The sequence below is a fragment of the Pinus tabuliformis genome, chromosome 2_1 (genome assembly GCF_031772625.1).
Source record: "Pinus tabuliformis cultivar Carrire ecotype Pingquan chromosome 2_1, CPIR1, whole genome shotgun sequence".
NCBI lineage: Eukaryota > Viridiplantae > Streptophyta > Pinopsida > Pinales > Pinaceae > Pinus > Pinus tabuliformis.
In genome coordinates this window covers 309,576,878-309,602,099 of record NC_142299.1, presented here as the reverse complement: position 1 = coordinate 309,602,099, position 25,222 = coordinate 309,576,878, and the positions used below count along the sequence as shown (strand labels likewise).

At 36.7% G+C, this 25,222-nt stretch overlaps 1 pseudogene; it reads left to right on the top strand.

Moving 5' to 3' along the window:
* Positions 1 to 25,222, top strand: part of LOC149200072 (uncharacterized) — a 65,044-nt pseudogene that overhangs the window by 4,511 nt on the left and 35,311 nt on the right.

Genomic DNA, 25,222 nt, shown 5'->3' with positions numbered 1-25,222 from the left:
GGCATTTCTGACTAGTAATATCATTTCAGTGATGAACGGTAGCTCCTTGAATAGATCGTGGAAGGAGTGTTGAAAAAAGTTAAAGGGACATTACATGTGTCTAGATATCCAATTGGGTTGGATGTGAAAGTTGCAGAATTTGAAGGGGCGATGTTACTCAACCAGTAAAGTAGCAAAGGGAGAGTAGATTTATAGGAATTGTCGGGCTTGGTGGTGCTGGCAAAACGAACTTAGAAAAGGAGATGTTCAATCGTCAGAAATCAAATTACAAGCAATCCTGCTTTCTGTTTGATGTCAGAGAAAACGTAGCCAGAAAATCTTTAAAATCCTTGTCGACTAGGATTCTTAGTGACTTTGTTATAAAAGAGAATGTGCAAATAGACAACATTGATGATGGTATAGAGAAGCTTCATATGTATATTAAATATTCTCCTGCTTTCCTAATTTTAGATGATGTTGACCATCTTCAGCAGGTGGAAGCATTGCTTTTACCGGTGAAAGATGCACTTCAGCAAAGTAGCTTAATTCTAGTCACATCTCGAAATAAGGATGTACGTACAAGCTCAGGGATTGCATATTCTTCCGTTTTCAAACTAAAAGGACTAGACAAAGATCATTCCCAAGAACTATTCTGTTGGCATGTGTTCAACCAGCGATATCATCCTACAGAGTTTGAGCAAGTGGGCTAAGAGTTTGTGCATGCTTGTGCCAGGTTGCCATTATCCCTTAAAGTGTTTGGATCTCTTCTTCGTGGAAAATATTTGAAGTATTGGAATGCGCAATTGCATGATATCTCCAAAATTCTTCACAAATATATAATGGCTACACTCAAAATTAGCTATGACAGTCTCGATAAAATAGAGAAGCAGATTTTCTTAGACATTGTGTTTTTTTATAGGAGAGGACAAAGGTACCACTATAAGAATCTGGGATGGAACGGAGTGGGGAGGATGGCTTCATCTTCAGAACCTAGAGAGCAGGTGTCTCATGGAAGTAGATGATGAACACTATATAAGAATGCACGACCACCTGAGGGAATTGGGCAAACATGTTGTGGAGACTGAGCCTTCGGAATGGACACTTCACCTTTTGTGCCCAACCCACGACCTTAGGCTTCTGTCCAATGTATTTTGAAGCTTTTAGACCGATATTCAAAATAGTGTTTTTGTCAAAGTTGCGTCAGTTATGTTTTGAATTCTTAACCTTTAGAAGGATGTCCCCTTCTTATCAGAAAACGCAACATAAAACACTAAACACAAAAACACAACTTGCTCATTCCATTACCAAGCAAGGAGTTTTATACACAACAGAGAAGTTTCTGGATTCTGGTTGTCAGTGGCTTCTTCAGGACGCTACCTGAAGTCTCCAGAAGTCTCGAGATCATCTCCTGAACTCTCGAGAATACTTGTCACCTAACAAAGTTAATGTTAATGGTGGTCGGAATTAATGTTTTTCCAACACTCCCCCTTAATTCCAACCATAAGATAAACACACAAAATACACTATAGTACAATACATAAGACACAAACATACTCTTAATTGACATGCCTGCTGGTCTAAGTCTCAGCTAGGCTTACAACATAATCTGGATTTTCTACAACACACTACTTGATAACACATCTTTCATTTTTGCCTTCTTGCTAAAAGGTCCATGCTTGTTCATTCGCTCATACAGTTTCATCTTCACCTTTCTTGCTTTCATTATGAGCTCCTTCAACTGCTCTTTGCTTATGTACTTAACATCAACAACCTCTTCCAAATTGGGATGCAAGGCAACATCCCAAAAAAGGTAATCCAATTCATGCTCTCCCAACTTTCCATGAGAAGGATCCTTGTAAAGTATGTGATCAAGTGGCACAAACTGGTCAACTGGAACATCATCCACCAAAATGGACTCGTCTTCGAGCATGAGCGGCCTCTGAACAACATCCATGGTCGTATCCTCCAATGTCGCAGTCATCTTAGAAGTAGATTCAATCAAATTTCTAACAATTAGGTTCTGAGAAAAACAAGTGTTGCTCTGAGTGATTCCTGGATCATGTGGAATAGACTGCTCATCAATAAAACCATCATGTTTATTAAATAATTCTTCAGACTCAAAAATTCTATCGGAAAAAAAATTGCCTAGCCCAAAAATACTTCCAAATGGACTTTCTAAAAAAACATTATAAAAAAGATCTCTATCAAACATTATTCCACTCATTTCTCAACTTCCTTAAGCTAGGCAAGAGCACACATATTGTCTTTCAACGACCCTAAGAGCTAACACTCAAACACACCTCAAAATTTCACTTAGGCGGAGGCTAATGCTTTAGTCTCAAAATCTTCCATAAATAAGTTAGCAACTATAGGGGAAAGAGGAGAACCCATTGTTACCCACAGGTTTGTTCAAAGAACTCACCTTGGAAATTGAAAAGGGTAGAGGTGAGGCAGAGATCAACTAATTTGATAGTGTCATTGTCAGTGATCCGATTTATGACATCAATAGCCTCTTCCTTATATATTTACATTTGATAATACTACATTTGGGTGGTATTTTTTGAAATATATATATATATATATATATATATATATATATATATATATATATAATTGGGTTTTGTATTTGTATGGTATTAAGTTGATTTTGACCATTACCACTCTAATTTCTTGGATGAAGTGAGTGTCATTTTCAGTGATCTGATTTATGACATCAATGGCCTCTTCCTTATATATTTACATTTGATAATACTACATTTGGGTGGTATTTTTGAAATATATATATATATATAATTGGATTTTGCATTTTAATGGTATTAAGTTGATTTTGACCATTACCACTCTAATTTCTTGGATGAAGTGAGTTGACTATATCATTAGAGATTTGAACTTACATTTACTTTACACAATACTTTAATAAATAGTGTTGTTTATTAGATTTAGACAATACAATTTGGAGCAAGATTGTGATTTTTGTTATTTAAAAACATTATTTGAATGAATAAATAAATTCAACTCCCTAAAAAACCGCTAAATAATCGAAATTTACTTATTAAACAACTTCAATTTATGATTTTTAAAATTTTCTACCAAATTTTAAATAAAATTTATTTCATTTCAAAAAAAATATACCAAACATTTAATTGCTATTTAAAAACTCATATTTGAATGCATAAATAAATTCAATTCTCTAAAAAACAGCCAAATAATCAAAATTTACTTATTAAACAACTTCAATTTATGATTTTTAAAATTCTCTACCAAACTTTAAATAAAATTTATTTCATTTCAAAAGAAACATACCAAACATTTAAACTATCATATTAAGGCAAAGGAATTGCCCATACGGCCATGGCCGAAATCCGGGTAAAAAAATTTCAAAAAATCTTGTAGAGGTAGTATTTGAATCGTGTTTTTGATGGTGGAAATGGATTTAGCACTATCAAAAATGCCTAGGACACCTAAAATTTTGAAGTTTAACAACTATAACTTGGATTTACAAAAATCCTTACAAGATTTTCTCCAAATATGACCAGAATTTGCATAACATTCTGGGCAACTCCTCTGCCTCATTAGACTATGCGTATTAAATTATCATAAGAAAAGAATGATTCACTGAGACGAAAAAGTGCCTACTACTGTTGAAAAAAACTGTGTTTTAAGAAAAGGAAAAAGAAAAAACGCTGACCATTGTGCCGCCCACGCGTTGTAAAATGTATTACCAGTGTCGGGTACCAGCGAGAGCGACGATTAAAGTCTGCCATATTTTTGATTGGAAGGTGTAGACACCCAAATTCTTATCTTTTCACGCGGAATTTGCAATCCCCGTAGTATTCCACACAGATTTCACCGAATCTGCAGTGCAGCGGTTGCAACGGTGAAGGCATTGGATACCTCTAGAATATGACGCTCCACATAATTTTTTTTTTCAGCATTTATATTTTACTGAATTATAAAACTAAACTAATTCACGATTATGTTTAGAAAAAAAAGCTGTTTTTATTAAGATTTTTTGAACTTTCCCAAATTAGAATCTGGTTAAAATTTTTAAGTTCTATTTAAACTGGTTTTTTGATTGTATATATTGATTCAACACCCTGAAAAACCTTAAGTCATTTCTATTGTACAGAGATTATCTATCAAAATTATGATTTCAATAAATTCCAACGAAATTTTAAAGAAATTAAGCTAGAAAATCTCATTAAAAAACTTCCAAAACATCTCACCAAACAAAACAACTAAATTAGGAAAAAAAATTCTTCTTCTAAATATAATTGACTGTAACTAAATTTGAAAATTCCAATTGACTGTAAATTTTACTGTAAATAAATATAATTGACCAATTTCCAGGAATCTACCACACGTCCCTGAGTTTCCACGTTTTGTTAAGTCAAAAATGGCTGTACCGCATCTCTCGCATCTGTTCCTGTTGTTTTCAACCTAACCTTCCTCCAATATTTATTTAAAGATCAAATTAATTACACCTGTGAGGGTTGTCAAAGAAAATCCACATCAATTCAGAAAAGTTATCAGAAATAAATAAATCAAAACATTTAAAAATTATAATAAAAATAAATATATAGTTTAAATTATGAAAAACGGATGTTAAATTCATAAATGGTAAATTAATAAATTCATATACAGTAAAGTGATATATTTCATAGATAAAAACAATTTATTTAATTGTAAAATGTTATTATAAGAATATATTGAATTTAATTAAATTTTAGAAAAAAATTATTTTTTTTCGTTAATTTTTCTTTTTCTTTTTATTTTCAATTTAATATATATATATATATATATATATAAGAAAATAATGTTCATTAAAATTTACTTCGCAAGTTTCAAAAATCTATAAAGGTAGAGGGCTTGACCATAAAAATCTACGTGCAACCTTAAAAGCGGATATTGCAACATATTCGTAGCTAGTTGAAGTCCTTATAGTGGGTGATTTCAATGCTAGGACTGCAAGTGAGCAAGCTAGCATTTTTTGTTGTAAAGATGATTGCGATCCTATTTGGCTTACAGAAGAGAGTAATGACTTAAGAGAGAGTAGGAAAGAATTTCAGAGAACAAGCGCTGCAATCTCTTTGGTGAACAATTGCTTACTCTATGTGGGGCCTTTGATTTAGTCATTTGTAATCGCTTGACTAGATGGGAAAAGTCCAGTAATTTCACTTGCAATACTTACAATGGAGCAAGTGTAGTAGATTATGTGATTTTCTTGCATGGTTTGTGTGATAAAATGGAGGAAGTTTTGATTGGAGATCGGTTGTGGGACTTAAAATCAAATCACAAGCCAATTTATTTATGTTTCTATTGGACTAGAAAGAAACAATTAGAGTCAAAAATTCAGCAAAGAAAATTAAGCCAGGATGGTTGTAGAAAGAAAATAAATTTTGGGGGTTGGAAAGCAATTTATGCTCTTCAAAATAGGTGCAGAGAGGCAGAGTTATGGGACTAGAAAACCACTCAAACTATGTTTGGGCTTCTAGTGATTCCGATGATTCTCTATGGTTGTGAACTATGGGCCAATAGTACATCTGACATGCAATGGAGACAAATTGAGAAAATTCAGAAGTGTTTGATTACAAACAATTTCAAGATTAAAAGTGTAGTTCCTTATGATATCTTGTTAAGTGAAACAGGGGTTGCTCATATTGAAGCAATTGCTATGGTGCGAGTCATAAAATATTTAAAAAAAATTAAGCAAATGGAAGGGGGTAGATGGCATAAGGTTGTCTTTAATGATAGACTGTGCAAAAAAAAAAAATTGGATGCAACAAAATAAAAAATGGTTTAGTAAATGGGGTATTTACTTGAACACACTTGAACACGTGCCCCATAAATAGCAAAGAGATAAAATATTTTGTTATGGATAAGTTCCACAAGCGTACTTGGCATAAGGAGCTAGGAAGAAAGAAAAAGTACTATATTGAAGTGTTTAAATCCCTGTCATAGTCATCAACCAAAAGCATACACAGAGGCCAATATCTCTTGGAGAGCCAATATTCTTATTGCTCAGTTAAGGACTAATTTTCATCAACTCTGTTGTGAAACAGGGCGCTGGAAAAGGCCAAAAGAAGTGTGGGAGGAAAGAGTATGCATTTTTTGTTCTTCCAGAAAAGTGGGAACAGAAAAACATTTCATTTTAGAATGTGAGGCCTTCAAAGACAACAGGGAACACTATGCAGATATGTTGGCAACTAGCTCTTGGGATAATCTATTTAGCGAGGGGTTTGTCGAGAAGCTCAGAGCATTTATTGTGAAACTTCAAAGAAAAAGGGCCGAATACATCAAGCAGATGAAGAAGCAATATGTCCCATAGGCTATCTTTAGCCTCGTGGACGTTAAAATAATTTCTTTCTTTCTTTTTTCTTTCTTTCAAACTCTTCATTATCAAATTTGAATTTGAAACTTCAACCACACATAAATTAACTTAAGTGGGATATAAATGTTATACAATGATTAAACTCATTGTAAAATTTGATTATAGAGTTAAGGCAACAATGTTCACTAAAATTTCAATAATTGATTTCAAATTCCTCGTTATGAATTTAGAATATGAAACTTCAACCTCACATAAATGAAATTAGGTGGGATCATAAATGTTATACTCATGATAAAATTGACCGTAAAGTTTGATTATTTTGATAAGGAACGAGTTTCCTAATAACTCAGAAGAATAATCATTTTAATAATAAATATTTAATAAAATATCCAACTTTGATATGACAACTTGCAATCATTTTAGATTTATTTCACGTCATTCACATAATTTATGGAAAGCAAGAAATGGTATATCATACACCTACTTTACCTGACCATCAACAAATTTTGTTCTATATATACTCTGTCATGATTTAGGCCATTTAATAACATAAGTAATTCTCAAATTTCAAGTATTGAGAAAGAGAGAACAACGGGTAGCCACTTTGCCAGTTGGGTTCTAAGGGAATTTAAGTGGGAAAAACATCTTCCAATCTATTGCATTAATATAAAGGTAAAAAAAATTTCCTTTATGCTTTCACTATCCTTATATTTCCTTGCACAAATATGAGTTAATTGGAGCTCTTGAATAATAGGGAAGTCCCTATTTCCTTGTGCAATTCCCAAGGAATTGATCTCTTGCTTGCATGCATAATTGTACACTCAACTAGTATACAATTAATGTTTCAGTGCCTTGGAATCTCCACCACAACTGAGCAATTCAAATTCCTTGCATGCATTAGTTATTTTGGGTTGATTGATCAGTTAACTGACACATCTCTAAGTTAGATTGTTGTCCCACTACACAATTGATGCTCCACTCACTCTATTAATTGTTAGAGGTCAACTAACCGAGTGCAACAAAAATCAATTGAACTTGATTGCTATAAATTAGCAATCAACACATGCATAATTGAACTCCAAGCTCACTAAATCAAATTTGTTGATCTAACTGAGTGACAAGGTCCATGTCATACAAGTTAATTGCCTCCAAGTTGTTCTACTGATGTGGAATTTCAATTTACTCAATTTGACTGAGGTTAAAGTCAAATTGAGCCTTTCTTGGTACACTTTCTAACACTCCCTCTTAGCAAGAAATGGATTTTGAACCACCCCTATCCAACACCTATGGAATGTATTGTAGCACTACCTCTCATTTGTGTTGCTTCCAGTGCAACAATTGCAATTAAGAAGCATCCAAAACATTGAATCAACTATGTCTGTCTATTGGGAAAATTGTGTTGTTGTTGACTCTACTACTGAGCCTCTTGTTCTATTGTCAACACTACTCTGCACTCCTCAATATTTAACTAACATTGATCCTCCTGCTATTGAATACTTTGGACCCCTATATTAAGGTAATGATCCATGAGGATGACACCTCAATGGACCCTACCCAAATATTTACAACTCTGGGGCTAAGGCTCTACATCGCCCCACCTCACTCTTGGAGGTATAGTTGTAATTTATCCCTCTTCCCTTGGCTTTAACTCTTCTTCTACTGGACGCCTCTGACTGGTCATCATCATCATTATCATCATCCTATTGGTTAGCCAAACTTCTAATTGGCTGAGGCTCCATCTTGAGATCTCTGTATTGCTCCCTCTCAACCACCACATCCCTAATATCTGAGTTTCTCCTCAAAGTTGCAAATGCATCTTCCTCTAATGTGTAGAGGCTCTTGATCTTGACACCAATCTACTTTATCTGACATGAAGAAAAATTCTTGAGGCATGCCTTCCCATTGTTGAGGACTACCACATACCCTTTGTCTTCAATCCTCAATTTGTTCATCAAACCAAGTTTTATGGTGCCATTGTTATTTTCAAATAGCTCAGTGAGGGTCTTACACATAGCAAAGGGAGTCTCCTTGCCATGTATCTTTGAGACTATGTGGTCTCTCACACCCTCCGGGATGATCCTCCCGGCTCTAGCAACATCCTTCTTCCATTGGGCCATTTTTTGTGCATTAGACTACTAGGGTTTTACAATGTCACTTTTAACATATTCTAACACACCATTATCATCAATCATTTCCTCCATGCAGTCCTTCCAGGCAATGAAATTTGAGCTTCCTTCAAGTGCATACTCTAATCTCAATTCGTTGAAGGCCATTCTCCCAAATCTTAAGAAATCCTGCTACACTGAAGCTGCAAATTCGAACCTCCTGGGGAACAACTTTGAAATATTGGTTCTAATGTGAATCCAACTCTGATACCATGTATAATTTCCACAAAATTTTGATATGCTAATATGAGCAATCTGAAATAATATTTCTTCTCACATAAACACAAAATTTCTCTGTTAGATGCCGCAGAATAGAAATTTTGTGATAGAATTGCAATTGCTTAAGAAATTAAACTAAATCAAGAGACACAATTCTACCCTATTAATCTGCGGAAAGGAATTCACAATTTAAAACAACATGCATAAACATTCAACAATTGAAAACACAAGTACACAATGTTGTCTAGGGGAACCCAAATGGGAAAAACCCCTTTCGATCTATTGCATTAATATAGAAGAATAGAAAATTTATTACACTTGCATGCTCGAGCTCTGAGCACAACCTACAAAGGTAAAATTGTTCTCCCTCTGAATGAGAACTTCTAGCCAACACTTAGCGACTTTATGCCCTCATTGGTCTCATATTTCCTTATGCAATTCCTAAGGAATTGATCTCTTGCTTGCATGCAACAATTATACACTCAAGTAGTATACAATTAATGTTACACTTCCTTGGAATCTCCACCACATTTGAGTAATTCTAATTCCTCACATGCATTAGCTATTTTGGATTGATTGATCAGTTAACTGATAGATCTCTGATTTAGAATGTTTTCCCACTACACCACTGATCCTCTACTAATTATATTAATTGTTAGAGGTAAATTAACTGAGTACAACTACAAATAAATGAATTAGATTGCTATAAATTAGCAATCAATGCATGCATATCTAAACTCCAAGTCCGCTAACTCGAATTCACGGATCTAACTAAGTGACAAGATCCACATTACACAAGTTAACTCCCTCCAAGTTGTCCTACTGATGTGGAATTTTGATTAACTTAATTTGACTAAGACTAAAGTCAAATTGAGCCTTTTATGCTACTCTTTCTAATAAACTATAGCTCCAAATTACTAACACTAAAGGATTTCCTTTTTACTTGTTGATATATAATTATTTTTGTAATTCTTATTAGTAAAGGTTTTGGAGACATTACAATAAAGGACAATTTATGACAATATTTATTTTATCTAATAATAATAAATACATATTTCCCTGTTGGGGGTGACGAACTTAGTAAGTATGCCAAAGCGGGGCATTAACCTGCCTCCCACGTGACAACAATGATGATTAAGTGTGCAGAGTACGAAGGGTCTGATGGCCTGTAGGGGAATGTTCTCGAAATCACCTGGGTTATTATTCCAATGGCTATGGCATTTGCGAGTAGATGCAGTGACCGGGAGATGTGAGCTTTGATTTTGGCCGGAATTACTAGCTTGATTCATTGAAGGAGCCTCTATGGAGAGCCAAGTTGTGGTCTTGACGGGTGAAGAAGAACAACTATGGTTTTAGACTGACCTTATGAAGTTGCTCTACATGAAGTGGTAGCTCAAATTGTATTATGGGAACCTGAGTCGAATCGCGCTTGGGAGTTGGATATTTCTGGTAGTCGACCTCATGTCTTTGCCTAAATCGACGAGAGGCTAACCTCGATACCTAGGCATAGTTATGTTGTCGCCATTAGTGAAGGGGATAAAGTTGTCTCTCAGGTAATTCAAATACTCTTGGTTGTTACAATCTTTACATTTTATGCTTTAGTTTTATGGCTTAACGGTCAGTGTGAGTAGTGGTTTCCAGTCCCACTTTCCTTTGGTTGGTAGCCCAAGAGAGTGTGTTTTCTTTGTTTCTCTGGTTTTAGTTTCAATTTGGAAGGTAGTCGTTTTCAACCAAGAGAGGTTGGGGTATTGGTGCTTTTTAGGCACCCCATGTTTCAATTCAATTGTGAATGTTTAGGTGGGGTTTAGGTAGAGTGGTTCACCGAGGCATTTGTGGGCACTACAATTGGACCTTCTTTGTGGACCTAGAGTGGGGATAACTCTGGAGTAGCCAATAATCTAGGCAGGTTGTGGCCACCTCGGGCCCTAGAAGTAGAAGATGGTGGTTCTTCTGGGAAGGGAGTGGAGATCATTAGCTGGGGAGAGGGTGTTTTTCTGATTTGGTGGGGTAGGAGAGACATTTGGTACCCCTCGTAGTGGGCATGCATGAGAGCTAAGGGTGCAGGAATCTAGGTTTTTACTTGGTGGTGTGGTTAGGTGTTGAGAGGCAATGTGCGTGGCCTCCCCATGCAACATCAATGAGGCAGGCCGCGACGAGGTGGCAGACAGAGGGGTCAAGAGGACCGTCACTCTGTGGGGTAACAAGCAGATGAGGGTGAGCTAGAACAACCAATTGGCGGTTCTCCTAGATGGGTGGACCTGACCCCCCTTTCGATTATTTTGAAGCTCAAATCTGCCTTGTCTAGATATCAATTGAGGAGAAAGCCCCAGATCGACACAAAGACAGTAATGAAATTATCAGTTTTCTCAATGATATTCAACATAACCGGTGGAACATTCTTGACCAACGTGACTCACTTCGTCATGGCCAAAAGGGGCTCCAAGATCGGATGGAAAACTTCGAGGGCCACATGGCTCATAAGGAATCCCATGTTCATGATGCTTTTCATCGCCTAGCTAAGGGAGGTAATGCTGACCAAGGTCTCGATAATGTTAATGTATAATGAGAAGAGAAGAGAGGGTTGCATTTTGTTTTTTGAACAATTTTGGGCCTTCTGGGCCATTAACATGTGGTCCTATAGCTTTTTTTTATGATCTCGATGTTATTTTGTTTGTACTTGATGGCCAACAAATCTAGTAGGAGTGAAGCCTTAATTATATGGTAGAAGATCTCCTCACAATGTATCATTTTCAAGAATTAATAGAAAAATTTGACGTAAAAATAATAATAATAACAAATACATATTAACAATTATACAAGTGAGTATCGAGGATTTTTTAAGTTAGGACGATGGCGACCATGGAAATCAGCTCCAGCTCTGCAACATTCCACATTGGTTGTAGGAAGTTTGTTTTCGTCTCCATCGCATCGTCATCGATTCGATCTGAGTTTGTTGGATTGCGGTGACTAGATTCGGTGCTTGAAAAGGGTACCAGGCTCTGATTATTTGCCCAAGTGTAGAGGAATGTTCAAGCCATTGGAAATGTTTGTTGCGAGTTATTACTATGGTAGGCACTAGGAAGTTCTTCGTTGGGGGCAACTGGAAATGTGAGAAAGGAGACACGATGGAGGCAAGAAGCAATAGGTTCTATAGCAATGGTTATTTCGACACCTCAGAGTCTGCATACACCCATTGTTCTTGGCAAGAATCCCATATCCGATTATGTGTAGAGAGATCAGTTTCAAAGTTTGTGTATACCCTCTCTTCTCGCCCAAATCCCCAGATTTGTTTATGGGCAGAGAGATGGGTTGAAGATAATGTGTTTTCTCCTTTGGGACAGTTTACGTCCATGCAATAGCAAATCCATGGTTAATCCATGTTTATGTGTTGCATGCAAAGAAAAAAACCATAATCTACGGGCATAGTTCAATGGAACCCCCAAATCCCACGATGCTTGGATCTGAGACTGAAGGCATTGCAATCGGGGTTGGAGGAACATCAATTAGCATCGCTACCGTTGTGACTAATGGAATTGCAAGAGCAAAGGCCAAGAAGAGCAATGCCCCATGCAACTTGGGGTTTTGTTCCCAACCATCAAACAGAGAGAAAATCAGTACTAATTTAAATTGGGGACAAAACTCGAGGGGCGATGACAGAGGTGAGGACCCAAATTTAGAGGTTTTGTTTCAAATTTTTATCAAAACCATTCTTGGAAAATCGATATTGTTAAGGGCCCAGGGAATGGATCTAGTGACAAATCTGAAACAAAAGGCCCAAAATGTTACAGGTATTCCTACTTCATTACAAAGTTTGATTACTTATTTATTTATTATTATTATTATTTATTTTATTTTATTTTTATTTATTTATTTATTTATTTTATTTATTATTATTATTATTATTTTCGGAAAAGTGCTGCAAGATGAGACCCATTCGAAAGAATATGGTATTCAAAGGAACTCTACCATTATCCAGAATTTAAGACTACAAGGAGGTGCCCCATAAGCAAGCACACCATCTAGATCATCTTCGACAGATAAGGGTCTGACTTCGTTCAAGGTTGCATTGAGAGGGAAAGCTACCACATAGGACAAACAAAATCCAAATCTAACAATCCCAGGCCCGTAAGTTGTAGATAAGATGGAAAAAGCCCTAGTTTTGTCCATAGAATTACCAAAATTTAGTGGTCTATTCACTATTTTACAAGCAAAAGCTATTATTTGTTGATTTAATGGTTTCGAGCCCAAATCTAAAGATCTGAATGAATGGATCTCCATCAACTGGACCAGATATTGTGATATTTATCTGTGTGCAAAAGGTTTTTTTGTGGTTCAGTTTGATACTCAAAAATATTTCAATTATGTCATAAATGAAGGACCATGGTTTTAGGGAAGGACGGGTCTCTTTGTAACCCCATGGTTTCCTGGTTTTGATGCAAACTCAATGGTGGTTACAAAATGTCGGTTTGGGTAAGGCTACATAACCTTCCACTCCCTTTTTGGCACCACTAGGTCCTAGAAGGCATTGGAAACTCTTTGGGAAGGTTCCTAAAAATGGATCGAGAAAGAATGGACAAAGGGATCTTCACTTTTGCCCGTATTTGTGTGGAGATGGATTTAAGAAAAGGCCTTCCAAATTTTATTCACCTGACACATCAAGACTTCAAGTGGACATAGTGATTAGATTTCAAAAGCACTGCCTTTAGATGTCGGGTTTGCCATCAAACAGGGCACTTGCAGAACACATGCAAACAAGCAAAGAAAATAACAAAGAAGAGACCGAAAATAAAAAGGGATGGAAATTCCTAAACCCTCCATCATTTGAAATGCATCATTGAAATTTTTATTCCACACACGTATCTTTCCATCGATGAATGCTGCCTTGAATCCTTTGTCCTCCATCGCTGAGATAGATACTAGGTTCTTATTTAGATCGGGTACATATAGTACTTCTTGTAGATGAATGGTGTTACCTTGATTCAATTGAAGAGTAACATTACCAACTCACTTTACAGGATATGTGGCATTATCTGCAAGGATAATTTCCAAATTTGTATCCTTTTCAATCAGATTTGAAAGAGCTTCCTTATACCCAGTGAAGTGCCCTGGGGCACCACTATCAATCAACCAGTTTCCTAAAGTGTCCGGAGGAGATGTAGTAGAGAGGGCATATATAAGATAGAATTATTTTTGTTTTTTTTCAACAACATTAGATTCATCATACCTAGTGTTTCTTGATCTCTTGGGAGGGCGACCATTTCCTTTATGAGGAGTGGTAGCATTCCTTTTTCCTTGGTTGTTGAATCTTCCATTCCTTTGATTGTTGTTTCCCTTGAAATTGTTGTTGTTATGGTTGTCATCATCATGAGGTGTATCCCTTATATTAGGACACTCGCTAGCATAGTGACCAAACTTGTTGCAAATGAAGCATCTTCCCTTCCTTCCATTTTTGAAACCCGACCTTCCTTGACATTGCTTCTTTGAACCTGCATTGTTCTTCCTTTTAGCATGAGCGGAGAATGCAGTAGGATCATTCCTATTTGAAGGCATATCTAGTTCCATCATCCTTGTTTCTTCTAGAGAACATCCAGTCAGCAATTATTCAAAACCTAGAATCATGTCATTGTTAATAGTAGTGTTGAACATGTGCTATTCACGAGGGAGTCCTCCAAGGGCAATGAGAGTAAGCTCCTTATCAACAATAACTTCTCCAATCGAAAGAAGATTATTTTTTATCTCAGTAATCCTCATGAAGTAGGATTGTTATCTTAGTAATCCTCATGAAATAGGATTGAATATCTTCATTTATTTTTTTCTTTATATCCTTCAGCTTGTTCTTGAGGGAAAGAATTTGGTTTTCATTGCTACATTTGAACATGCCAACCAACCTGTCATATATCTCCTTTGATGTGTTCCAATCAGAGAAGTAAGAAACTAAATGCTTATGAATAGAATCTGTGATGATCTTCTTGGCTTTGACTTCACCCTTCTTGTACTTTGTCTTAGCTGCAACTGGTGATTTGGAGGAGGTTCTGAAATCTTTCCTTGCACATAATCCATAACATTTTGCTCTTCTATTGTCAAATCAAGAGACATCTTCCATGCATGATAATCAGACTTATCATGAAGCTTATCATCAGACTTGAAGTAGGATGTAGAGGCCATTGAATCTTGTCCTTGATCAGTGATTGATCTTCTCACTCTTGCTTGGGTTTTGTCTTCACCTCACCTCTGATACCATGTTAATTTTAGTCAACAATGGTATGTTCTATGCTAAGAGTAATTTTACTTCTATTTCTTTATGAGCCCAATATCAATATACAGTTTAGCAATCACATCATCATGATAGTAAAATACAGATAGAACATAAACAATAATAGTTGAAGACAAGCCAAGACAAGAGGACACATGATATGGAACTAGCTAAGAACAAACCCTAATGTGGGGAAAACCTTGATCAATTCTTCTTATAATTCTTCAAAATTTCAGTAGAGAGAGTACAATATACAATATTCACTTTCCCAATCACAATGAAATCTGATCAATTAAACAACATAAATAGAAATCCCTAACCAAAAGGTCAATGTTGGTCAACAAGGCATATTTTGACCTCCAAAACAACTCAGTCAAACTCGGTCAACTCAGCCTCCAAAAACAAGTCAAATCAGCCCAAAAATAGTCCAAAAACGTCCAGTCAAATATGGTCAACAAAAGTCAACACAACAGCAAGCCCTAGCACAATCAATGCTCGTCAAACTGTCTCAAATTTCATGACCAGAACTGCATCCTGCCCAAACAAAAATTCCCCACACAAAACCGTAGTCAAAGATGGTCAACGCTGGTTTACGTAGGGACAGCGAAAGAATAATCCCTTCTTCGCAAGTGTGGAGAGAGAGAAGCCTTAGAAATTCATACCCAATCAAGAGAGATGTGTGAGTGGATGAAGTGTCCAAATGAGAAGAAGGCACCATGTATTTATATGCAAATGTTGAGGATGAATAGACGTGACTGTTGGGCTTCTGAGCCTACATGAGTTTGCTAGACGACCTTGACAATTTGTCCATAATCAAAATAAATTCATAATTCCATTTGTACATGTAAGAATGGGATGATCCTTAGATCAATCCTTAGGTGCCTCATATGAGTTGTCCAAGGTGAATTTTGGCCCTAGTTTCCAAATTTAACACTCCCTTTCAACTAGGGAGAACTTCACTTGCCAAACTATACCATCCTTGTCTTTGCTTTTCTCTTCTTTGCTCTGCTGAATATGAAGAAAGAATAAATGATTGAGAATGTATCATACCATTCTCCACTGAACCGAAGTCAGTCTACAATAATATAAAGTGTGTCATACCACTCTTAACAGACCCGAAGTTAGTTTCCATTAATTCTAGATCAATCTCAACATCTTAGCATAGGGAGTATGGTAGTACACGATGCGTCCATCTGTAGTACTATGGTCCCTATCCTCATTTCCCTACTCATTGGCCAGATGAGAGGTACTTCCCATGGGTCCTAAACTGCATGGGTAGGATGTGCCGACAGGAGAAGGTGAACCACTCATCCTACTCATATGCCATAGGAGAAGGTGAACCACTCAACCTATGGATAAGTCACCATGGGGTATCACAGGGGAAGGTGAACCACTCACCCTGTACATCGCGCACCATTAGGGGAGGGTGAACTACTCACCCTGTACATCAGAGACCATTAGGGAAAGGTGAACCACTCACCCTATGGTCGCTTATTGCTCCAATAAGTACCCCAAGCCCCCCAGAGCTCCCAGAGCTCAACATCCATCTCATACGAGACCCTCATAAGAGGGTCTCTCCACGACTCCAAGTCATGCACGGAAGGTTAAGAATTTGACCTTCCCTAGGGGCTTCGTAAGAATATTGGTGACCTGGTCATCAATCCCAATATGTTGGAGCCTTGTTGCTCATCGTTGTCCCATATCCTGGATAAAGTGGTACCTGATATCGATATGCTTGGAGTGATCATGAAACATAGGATTCTCAGAACGACGAATCCCATTCTGGTTTTCGCAGAAGATCATGGTGGTATCCAACACATGTCCAAACAACTCACTAAAGAGCTTCCTCAACCAAACAAATTCACAGGAGGCCAAATTAGCAATAACGTATTCAAACTCAGAAATGCTCAAGGCAATCGACTTCTGCTTCTTGCTCATCCATGATATCGAAGTAGAACCTAGAGTGAAGCAACTTCCAGATGTAAAATTACGATCCACTACACTGTCAACCCAATCTGCATCAGAGTAACCATGGAGCCTCACATTCCCAACAATGTATCTCAGTCCATAAGTGATTGTGCCTCGAATACATCTCAAGAGATTCTTGGCAGCAATCCAATGTATGTGATGAGGCTCAACCATAAACTGGCTCAATGTATTCACTGCAAGACATATTTCTGGATAAAAGTTCACCAAGAACATCAGGGCCCCAATGAGTTGACGTTACTTAGAAGGATTTCCCAAATCGGGCCCAAAAACACTTCCGCATAACTTCTTGAAGTTAAGTTCCATCAGAGTAGTCATGGACTTGCACTCCACCATCCCAAATCTTTCAAGTATCTTTACAATGTATTTTCCTTGAGAAAGGAAAATCTCACTTGGCTTTTGCCAGACCTCCAACCCTAGGAAGTAATGCATCAATCCTAGGTCCTTCATCTCAAATTCAGAAGCCAACTCCCTCTTACATTGATTGATAAGAGGGTCTGCACCTATCAGAAAGAGATCGTCCACATAGAGTACCAAGATGAGAGGTCTATAATTCTCAACCTTAAAGTAAAGATTTGGATCAACTTCACTTCTCGTAAATCCCAACTTCATTAGATAGATATCAATCCTCTCATACCAAGCCCGAGGTGCTTGCTTCAACCCATATAGTGCTTTGTTCAACTTGCATACATGTGTTTGACGATCTTGAACTTCAAACCCCTCAGGTTGTTTTATATAGACTTCTTCCTTAAGTGAACCATGCAAGAAGGCAGTCATGACATCCATCTGGTGTAGATTCCATCAGGCTTGCAAGGCAACAAGGGCAATGATCGAACGAATGGTGGTGTAGTAGGAAACTGGTGAAAATATCTCATCATAACATACACCTTCCTTTTGAGAGAATCCTCGAGCAATGAATCTGGCCTTGAACTTTTCAGCACTTCCATCAGCTCCATGCTTGATCTTGTAGAGCCATTTCGAGGTGACAACAAATTTTCCCTTGGGTCTAGGAACCACATCCTAGACATCATTCTTCATAATTGACTCATACTCTTTGTTCATTTCATCCTTCCAAACTTGGTGTTTGGCAACTTCCTCGAATGTGCAAGGCTTAGATTGAACAATGGTGCTCATTGCAGTTAAGTACCCTTGGTACCTATTCAGCTTCTTGGTTTCACGAAAGTCCCACTAGGTGCAACATATCTCTCAGCATCTTCGAGAGTCTCCCTAAGCCATGAGGGCCTCCCTTTCGAGGAGGAGGGCTCATGAGGGGGTGGATCAATGGGATCCACTGGTTCTTCAACATCAGACATTTTCTCATCCTGCGATTCTCCCTGCTTTCTTAAATCTTCTTCTTTGTCCTTGCTTGGAAGAGGAAGGTTACTGACCTTCCCAAGGGCAGCATCATCATCGAAGGTGACATCATGACTTATCTCCACTTCTCTTTGCCCCGGCACATAGATTTTATATGCCTTAGAAGTTTCACTGTATCCCACAAATGTTCCTTTCTTCCCATAAGCATCCAATTTGCTTCTCTTTTCTTTCAGCACATGAAAATATATGGGACTACCAAAAATTCTAAAGTGAGAAACATCAGGTTTCTTACCGGTGAAAACTTCTTCAGGAGTTTTGGAGTCCAATGCTTGATGAGGGCATCTATTTTGAACATACACGGCAATGTTTGCAGCTTCGACCCATAAGAACTTCGGAAGGCTTTGATCATGAAGCATGGCACGAGTGGCTTCTACGATAAAACAGTTCTTCCTTTCAGCAACACCATTTTGCTCAGGAGTATATGCGGTAGTAGTCTCCCTCTTAATGCCAACTTCTCTACAATAGTTTTTGAACTCATTTGATTCATATTCGGTTCCATTATTGGTCCTCAATATTTTTATCTTCTTCCCGGTTTGATTTTCAACCAAAGCTTTGAAAGAACAGAATCTTGTGATAGGAATCATCCATAAATATATCACAATATAGATATCCTCCTAATGAATTAATGGGCATTGCACCAGATAGATTAGAATGAATCAATTGCAATATGTCAGTAGTCTTGCTATCACTTGAGGGGAATGGTCCCCTTGTATGCTTTCCTTCAGAACACCCTTGACAAACACCTTCATGTTCTACTTTAAATTTGGGCATATCTGTCACCATCTTCCTCACATCGGGTAGAGCCTTATAATGTAGCTGAGAAAACCTCTAGTGTTGTAATTCGGATTGAAGTGATGTGTCGCAAGACATATCTCCCAATGGGTTTCCTCCAACTTGATATAGGCTATCAACCCTAAAGCCAGGTGTAAATGCATCATTGAAATTTTTATTCCACACATGTACCTTTCCATCGATGAATGCCACCTTGAATCCTTTTTCCTCCATCGCTGAGATAGATACCAAGTTCTTATTTAGATTGGGTACATATAGTACTACTTGTAGAAGAATGGTGTTACCTTGATTCAATTGAAGAGTAACATTCCCAAATCGCTTTACGGGATAGGTGGAATTATCTCCAAGGATAATTTCCAAATTTGTATCATTTTCAATCAGATTTGAAAGAGCTTCCTTATAACTCGTGAAGTGCCTTGAGGCACCACTAACAATCAACTAGTTTCCTAAAGTGTCCGGAGGAGATGCAATAGAGACATCATATATAAGATAGAATTATTTTTGCTTTTTATCAACAACATTAGATTCATCATACGTGGTGTTTCTTGATATCTTGGGAGGGTGACCATTTCCTTTATGAGGAGCGAGAGCATTCATTTTTCCTTGTTTGTTGAATCTGCCATTCCTTTGATTGTTGTTGCCCCTGAAATTGTTGTTGTTATGGTTGTCATCATCATGAGGTGTATCCCTTCTATTAGGACACTCGCTAGCATAGTGACCAAACTTGTTGCAAATGAAGCATCTTCTCTTCCTTCCATTTTTGAAACCTGACCTTCCTTGACATTGCTTCTTTGAACCTACATTGTTCTTCCTTTTAGCACGAGTGAAGAATGCAGTAGGACCATTCCTATTTGAAGGCATATCTAGTTCCATCATCCTTTTTTCTTCTTGAGAACATCTATTCAACAATTCTTCAAAACCTAGAATCATGTCATTGTTAATAGTAGTGTTGAACATGTTTTATTCATGAGGGAGTCCTCCAAGGGTAATGAGAGTAAGCTCCTTATCAGCAATAGCTTCTCCAATCGAAAGAAGATCGTTTTTATCTCAATAATCCTCATGAAGTAGGCTTGTTATCTCAATAATCCTCATGAAGTAAGATTGAATATCTTCATTTCTTCCTTTCTTTATATCCTTTAGCTTGTTCTTGAGGAAAAGAATTTGGTTTTCATTGCTAGATTTGAACATGCCAACCAACCTATCATATATCTCCTTTGATGTGTTCAAATTAGAGATGTAAGCAACTAAATGCTTATGAATAGAATCCCTAATGATCTTCTTGGCTTTGACTTCACCCTTCTTGTACTTTGTCTTAGTAGCAGCCGATGATTTGAAGGAGGTTCTGAAATCTTTCCCTGCACATAATCCATAACATCTTGCTCTTCTATTGTCAAATCAAGAGACATATTCCATGCATGATAAACAGACTTATCATGAAGCTTATCATCAAACTTGAAGTAGGATGTGGAGGCCATTGAATCTTATCCTTGATCAGTGATTGATCCTCTTAGTGATTGCTCTTCTCACTCTTGCTTGTGCTTTGTCTTCACCTCACCTCTGATACCGTGTTAATTCTAGTTAACAATGGTATACTCTATGTTAAGAGTAATTTTACTTCTATTTCTTTATGAGCCCAATATCAATATATACAGTTTAGAAATCGCATCATCATGATAGTAAAATGCAGATAGAACATAAACAATAATAGTAGAAGACAAGCCAAGACAAGAGGACACATGATATGACCCCAGCTAGGGACAAATGCCAATGTGGGGAAACCCTTGATCAATTTTTATAATTCTTCAAAAGTTCAGCATAGAGAGAGAGTACAATATACAATATTCAATTGCCCAATCACAATGGAATCTGATCAGTCAAACAACATAAATAGAAAGCCCTAACCAGAAAGTCAACGTTGGTCAACAAGGCATATTTTGGCCTCTAAAACAACTCGGTCAAACTCGGTCAACTTGGCCTCTAGCAACAAGTCAAATCAGACCAAAAATAGTCCGAAAAAGTCTAGTCAACAAATGTCAATGCAACAACAAGCTCTAGTACAGTCAACGCTGGTCAAATAGACTTTGATTTCGTGCCTAGAACTATGGTCTGCCCAAACAAAAATTCCCCACATAAAAATGCAGTCAAAGATGGTCATTGTTGTTCAACGCTTGGACAACAAAAAAACAGTGCCTTCTTCGCACGTGTGGAGAGAGAGAGGCCTTAGAAATCCATACCCAATCAAGAGAGATGCGTGAGTGAATGAAGTGCCCAAATGAGGAGGAGGCACCGTGTATTTATATGCAACGTTCAGGATGAATAGACATGACTGTTGGGCTTCTGAGCCTACATGAGTTTGCTTGCCGACCTTGACAATTTGTCCATAATCAAAATAAATTCATCATTCCATTTGTACATGTAAGAATGGCATGATTTTTAGATCAATCCTACACCTCTCGGAGAGAGGAATCCAATAAAAATATCAGCTACCTCATATGAGTTGTCCAAGATCAAGTTTGGCCCTAGTTGCCAAGTTTAACATATTTTTCTTGGAAAAAAAGTGATGCAAAAAAATTATATAAAGGAATTATAATAATTTTAAGAAAACAAATTTATAACTATTTTTTTAAAAATGAACATTAAATTAATCCAAAAACTCCTTGTATATTAAATTTGTTGGAATTTAATTCCACATATATTAAATATGTTGAAATTTTAGTCACAAATTTGTTTTTAAGTAAGTTTTCTATATTTGCATTTGATAATTATATGTGATATATGAAATTTGTTGAAATTTTAGTCACAAATTTGTGTTTAAGTAAGTTTTTAAAAAGTTTTTTATATATTTGCATTTGATAATTATATGTGTGTGTTTAGATGAGTCTATAACATGGTTTTGTACTATCCTCACATGAGGGCAATTTTTATTGTTACCACTATAATTGTTTAGGTGAACAATCTTGGGCCTAAATATATGGTTAGAAATTTGAACATAAAACATTGTATTAGCTTTATTTTATATTTTTATAATACCAAATAAACTAATGTTTAATAATAAAAATATTAGTTTAAATTAATTAATAACATTATTTAAATTTTAAAATATTTATTAACTATTTTTAAATAATAATATAACTTTTTAATGATATTATTTATTTATAGTTAATAGCATAGAGTTTTAATAATATTATTTGTTAATATTTTGAAATTAAAAATTTTAATGGATAAACAATATATACAAACATTTAATTTATAAGAATACATAATGATGTGCCTGGAGTATGCCCTAAATGCTTTGCTAAAAGCTCATTTTCCTTGGACATAAGGAAACATGTTAACGACGCAAGATCTAGAGGCATCTACGGGAGTGAAACCCTGCCCCTAGAGGCATCTAGCGGGATTGAAACCCTGCCCACTTACTGACACCAGTGGGTTATTTTAGGTGGCTAAATGGTTTTCCTTGAATAAGAGTTATGAGTGTAGCCAAAAATGACTATCCTCATTGTTGGTTTGACAACTAAGTTATGATAAATTTTCCTATCCATAAAAAAATGCATAATAATATTTTACATTATATTTATATAAAAAAATACATAATGATATTTTACATTATATTTATAAATCTCATAAATAAATAAAATGATGCCCATTAAGTCACTTGTCACTGAGAAGGATAAGTCCTGACAGTTGTTCCACACGTTGTAAAATGAATTTCCAGTTTGTCAGCAGGAGGTACGACCGACCTACAATGTCTGAAATATACTTTTGATTGGATGTTGTACACCCCCAAATGCTTATCTTTCCATGCGTGATTTTCCATCCCTATATTCCACACGGATTTGACTGACCCCTGTACCACCTCACTCATTTCACCGAATCTGCTGTGCAACGTTTTATGTGATGTTGAATACATGTTATGGAATGCATGTATAACCATCCATAAGGAGGTCACGTCAAGTTAAAAAAGTCACAGTATAGACTACTCCCTATCCATTTAGCCTGAGTAACCATACTTGCAACAAAAACAAACGCCGTACTCTATTAATGGTTGCGCTATCAGAATAGGAGTAGTCTATACTGCGACTTATTGAACTTGATGTGACCTCCTTATGGATGGTTATACATGCATTCCATAACATGTATTCAACATCACATCCAATATCTCTGACGTCTTAGCCTAATTTTCTGATGACGGTGGAAACAGGCCCTATACAGTCCACGTCTCCATCGCCGCCATCGTCCTGTCCAGACCGTGCATGCAATTAAAGCATGGATGGATCAGCTACCATGTGAAATCTAAATTTTGAATTTTCAACCTACCCCACCATCAGCCTATTGTCCCTTCAGTGTCACTATTTGAAATTTGAATTTGGATTTTGTGTGCGCGTACATGAATTCCCATGCCTTGGAGGTTGGATTCCTGGTGTGTTTCTTCCTCTTTTGGGCTGGGTGTTGCTGGATGATGGCCTTGCTTTGCTTTGCTTGTGCAAATCCTCACATCTCATTTGAAATTTTTAGTGAGATAGAATTGGCAAGCATCAACTAGAATGTTCCCTCCGGTTATTTCAATGGCCCCTATCAACGATGGGATTGCATGAGTGGTAGGATTCATTTGGCAGGTTTCAAAACTCAGAAGAATCAAACAATGACAGAGAGTGTAAAGCTCTGTTTACTCTTCTTAATGTACAATGAAAAAAATTCAAAATTTCTTGACTTGCAAGTTTCGAGAGACTTATATCTCACTATGTATTGGATGAACGATCAAATCCAGGCAACAAACTTTGGCCCTTCTACAAATTTCTCATCAATTAAAACTAGTAGCAAATCAGATTTATCAAATCAGTTTTACTCATTTATTTTTTTGGAATTATATGTTGCTAACTCTCTCTCTCATTTTCCTGTAATAATCCTATTCGCTAATTTTTTGGTCATCCAACAAGATATTTTGATAGAGCAGCAAAGGCTAGAGTAGAAAACGCAATGAGCCATGGATATGGGGCGCACATCATTCTACAGGGTCACATACATATTTTACAAAGAGTTAAGTTCGTTTGCAATCTACAGTTCAAGCAATTGCGATAGATCCAGATCGGTGCGAGTCGTGAACCAATTCTGGTTCTCGAATCAAAGTTAGCAGGTTAGAACCCACTCGGAAGTGAAGCACCAGCAATAGATGAAACGAATTAGACAACGTCTGAGAGGAAGCCCGACGCAAATGGAATAGATTAGATTTTTTGGTTATTAGATTAATTAATTAATGGATACGACGCTGGTCTATGAACCAGAGATTCTAGTTTCCATCCGCAATATGGTCGTTTGTTCCAATTTCACCTTTCCTGTTGTTTAATGGTTTCTGATCTTTCATCGATTGGTAATGCTTATAGTTCCAAATCGACCTTGGAACAATGGTTAATACAAAATATCATTCTTAGTAATCAGTTTCAAGACTTTTGAAAGCTTCTTGATGATGAGAGCAGAGTCTCATTGGAGGAACAAGAAGTTGAGATAAAGACATTCCAAAACAATAGAAATTACATATATGTTCACTACAAATTAAAGAGAAATATGTTATTTTTGATTATGGAAATAAAAACAAAAAGGTCCTCATTCTGCAAAAATGTACTTATGGAAAGTGGATTTTCTTGGTCGCATGATAATTGTCATTGATGAAAGCAGAGTAGATGATCTTCTCAGGATGATATCTATGGCCAACTTTAGATAGAGCATCAACAATTCCATTATGTTCTTGGAAAATATGGGTGAATTTCAACCCACCAAACAAGCCAATCATGTTCCTAATCATTTTCATCTAATAGGAAAACACAGGAGGATCAAAGGAAATCTTCTCCACATCCCATTCAATAATCGCTTTGGAGACACCAAATACATTGATAACCTTAATGGATAACCATTTAGTGCAATATAATACAACCCAGAGTGCAATGATCTCCACCTTGGTGTTGGAGCCCGCCCCACAATTCCAAAAAAAATAAAAGTATTGACTAGACTTTAAAATAATTTATGCCCCGCTACGACATATATTCATATTTGCAACGCTATCAAGAAACCCTTCCGAGTATCTGCGCTATATATCCACAAGTTTTGCAGACAAATTATTATTCCATA